Genomic DNA, 4,381 nt, shown 5'->3' on the forward strand with positions numbered 1-4,381 from the left:
GAATTCAAGCTCTCAGAGAACTTGATGTGCTCATTCAGCCACCACTAAACATTAAGTTATTGATGTGCAAGTGAATTAAAAGGACTCCCCTTATGAAGTTCAAAATGTAAGATGGAAAAGACAATAAATTCTTTTTTAACCACAAAACCAGATAAGAGCTATAAAAGCAGGTACAGAAGTAGAGCAGCAAGGTGCAGAAAAGAACAACGTTTAAGTCAACTAAGGAAAATGACCCAGGAAAGTTCCCCCAGAAGAGGTGACATTAAGACGAACTACAGTTTTATCTCTGGAATGAGAGTTGAAGAGAGAAATTAGGCATGTAAGGAAAGGCATATTGTCATGGGACAAAATGGCCCCTATAAAGCCACAGAGATTGTTATAGGAGATGGGAATGAAGTGTGCAGCTTCTACTCCAAGTAACTCTCTTGTTATCTCCTTAAAATAGTGCCACATACACTTTGACTTCCCAAAGTTTTCAGCAATTTATTACTTTGTATCTACAATAGATCCAAAAGTAATTTTCATCTCATAAAATAAATTCCTCACTTTAAAAATTATTTTTAGTAAATAGTAACCCCTGAGAGTTTGGAAAGCTTGGATAAGAGAGCAGTTTTTAGGGTCGTCTAATGTACATATTTTTTGTGAGCAATTCCAAATATCCACACTTTGGGGATATTTTCCATGTGTTTATGTATTCCAAATCACAGAGGAACTTGCATTTTCATATGTAAGCCCGCCACATTTAAAACTGTCTCAAAATCTGTTTTTCTCCAGTTGAAGAAACTGGCAAAAGACATTTCAAGGGAAAGAAACAGGGCAGAATTGTGGAGTTTGACTGCTTACTATCTGAAGACTGTCAACTAATCCAGTATCATCAGAGTACGGGGTGGATGTAGGAAGTAAGTCAGACATCTGGAAAGAGAGATTGAGAGCAGATTGTAATGCGAAATTTTGGGCATACTATGACATTTATTCTATAGCTAAAATCTGAGTGAATTAAAACTTTAAGTTGTGAGAGTTCTGGTCAGGACTATTGTCCTGGAAAGATGTATTTGAAGCAGAGATAAAATAAAATACTTGGGCTTATGTTTATCCAGACTCCAAGGTAATAACATTAGGGTAGACGTACTAAAGAAGTATAGGCACTGTTCTGATTGATAGTAGTAGATGGTTATGCATATAAAGCACAGAACTCTGTTCAAATTTGGAACGCTATATTTGGCAATCAGTTCTCATGGTTATTAGCACACTCACCAACACTATAGATCCCATGTTCTTTCTTGGCGTAAAAAAAAAAAAGTCTAATGACAATTTTACTGTCTTCAGATGAAATTTGTAAATAACATAACCTATTCAAACACAAACAATAGTTGATTTTTTTTTTTTTGCGGTACACGGGCCTCTCACTGTTGTGGCCTCTCCCGTTGTGGAGCACAGTCTCCGGACGCGCAGGCTCACTGCCTTGGCTCACGGGCCCAGCCGCTCTGAGGCATGCGGGATCCTCCCGGGCCGGGGCACGAACCCGTGTCTCCTGCATCGGCAGGCGGACTCTCAACCACTGCGCCACCAGGGAAGTCCAATAGTTGAATTTTTTCATAAAATTCTAAAACTCAGTACATATAGACAGTTGCAGGCATGGAGGGTGGGGGAATTTCCATATATATGAGACAGAAATAAATGGAAGAGTAGCTGGGATTCAATTTCAAGGAACTGCATCCAGAAATTCATAGAATTGCTGGACTACATTATGCACACCCTGCCCCCAATACCACACATTTAAAATGCAGAATTAAAATGTATCCATGAAAATAATCCAATAAAAAAATATGTGTGCACTTTGACAAAACTAACTTATTAATTGGACCCTAATATTAATCCAAGTAAAACTGAGAATAAATTCTCAAACTTAACTTGGATATGGTTATATTAGTATGTATACATATGAGGAATAACATGACTTTTATAGCTTGAGTGGCAGGATCAGAATAATATTCTAGATGTTTTTCACATTTTGTAATAATCTGCAAGTAAAAAAAATTAGATTTATAATGCAATTTCTAAATTATATTAGACTAGAAGCTATTATATTGACAAATGATGGAAAGAAAAAATCCTAATGTATAAGAAATGCGAAAATAACAACTACATTCATTTCTTAAGCTGATAGATCATTCATTTTGCATTTCTTTTTATATTTATTATTTGTTTTTATTTTTATTTTTATTTTTATTTTTACGGTATGTGGGCCTCTCACTGCTGTGGCCTCTTCCGTTGCGGAGCACAGGCTCCAGACGTGTAGGCTCAGTGGCCATGGCTCACGGGCCCAGCGGCATGTGGGATCTTCCCGGACCAGGGCACAAACCCGTGTCCCCTGCATCGGCAGGCGGACTCTCAACCACTGCACCACCAGGGAAGCCCTCATTTTGCATTTCTTGACCTAAATTGCATACATTTATTTTTTTTTAGGTTGATGGAACTGAAATTGGAAGAGAAATAGGATTAATTATAAAATAGAAGTAATGTTTAAATGTAAGTGAAAGAAGCATTTCACTTACATTTACAAAGGAGCTTGTTTTTATATGTATCTGATAAAATTAGAATATTTATGTTTGAAAGTTGAAATCTAAATAAAATGAATTCAAATATAATATTATTAGTTTAAACAGAATAAATGTAAATTATTATGTAATTTATTTCTTGCTCAAATAAAAGGGAGAAAAACTATACAAGAAAAACTCTGAAGACAGCAAACTGTTTCTCAGTGTTCATCAAGGAAGTGCAATTAGGAATAATGGGAAGAAATTTAGGACAGTGCAATTAAGGCCAACATTTCCTTGGTGTGAACTATACTGGATGAGAGTCTGGATTCCTCATAGAAAGAAAAGAAACTTCTTCCCACGGGGCAAATAATGGCAGAGTAGGCATTACACTAAAGGGCCTATTAGAAATAGTTTTTCTCTACTGATAGAGAAATAGACTTAATGGTCTGATTCCCACACTTATTCCCTTATAGTCAATGACCCTAGACCCATAAGGGCTGATTCACCATTTGCCTAAAGATTTGAAGAACTGAAAGAATTCTCAGAACTCCCATACTCAAGGATGATTACTTTTCCCCTCTTTGTTCACTATCTGATATCTCTTAAGTTACTTAAACTTTTGTTTAATTATTTTTTCCTAAATGTGAGGAGAGTACTTAAATACATGCTCTGTAAAAAAGCATTACATTGAAAACATGTACAGTGTATGTCCAGAAGTTTACCTAGTTAGTTTGTATGTTTTGTTAAATACTGAGTTTTCTGAATTCTAGAATACTACTGATACATTTAAATTTTAAAAAGATATTCCAGAAAGGGCAGTTTCTTCTTCTGAATGCTACTTTGTTTACTTGTGCTGGTTAGAAAGAAGCCATCTTTAAATTTTGAGGTGAACAGTCCTGAGAATAAGTCAACACATGGTATAAAAGAGCAGAAAGATGATAAGAAACAGACTTTTTCTTAAGTGAGATAATAATATTTTTCTAACTAAATCATCTGCTTGTTAGTTTTCTGTTAGTAGGAATCTAAGACAACCTAACCAATACATTGTTTTACTATTTCCAACCAACAACTATGTAAGTGTATGAAACACAAACTTTCTTTCTAAAAAGAGTTTGAAATCAAAAACTTTCCAAAAATTCACTTAAATATTTTAAGAGGACAAAGGAGTCTTATTACATAAAAAAAAAAAATTCCTCTCTTTAAATTGGTTCATAACATCTTAGAGTTAAAATAATAACTTACTTGAGAAATTACTATGGGATGATGTTATGACTTTTTTCAAACCAAGGTTAGAAACTCCATAAAAAAACATTTTAAAGTTCTGAATGTACTCCATAAGAATTTTATAGAAAATCACGCATTCATTTCTTTGATAATATGAAAAATAGTAATAGCATGCCCTTGAACATCTGATTAAATACAAGAAGATGTTGCTAGCATGCAATTTCACTGATTTTACTTGTTTGTTTGATTTTAGGTTTGGGTTAAGATAAGACTGAGGACAAGTAGTTTTATTTCAGTTGTATCAAGCTAGTTAAGACAAGTGATTTGAGATGAAAACATTTAAAACTCTAGGCTGATATTACTTTGGGGAATGAATTATAAGACTTCCTAAAAGGAGAAATTGAATGTCATAATCATCAGATATAAGAATGAGGAAAGGGCTTCCCTGGTGGCGCAGTGGTTGAGAGTCCGCCTGCCGATGCAGGGGACATGGGTTTGTGCCCCGGTCCGGGAAGATCCCACATGCTGCGGAGCGGCTGTGCGCGTCTGGAGTCTGAGCTCCGCAATGGGAGAGGCCACAACAGCGAGAGGCCTGCGTACCGCATAAAAAAAAAAAA

Source organism: Neophocaena asiaeorientalis, unplaced genomic scaffold (assembly GCF_003031525.2).
Source record: "Neophocaena asiaeorientalis asiaeorientalis breed wild unplaced genomic scaffold, Neophocaena_asiaeorientalis_V1.1 scaffold175, whole genome shotgun sequence".
Classification (NCBI taxonomy): domain Eukaryota; kingdom Metazoa; phylum Chordata; class Mammalia; order Artiodactyla; family Phocoenidae; genus Neophocaena; species Neophocaena asiaeorientalis.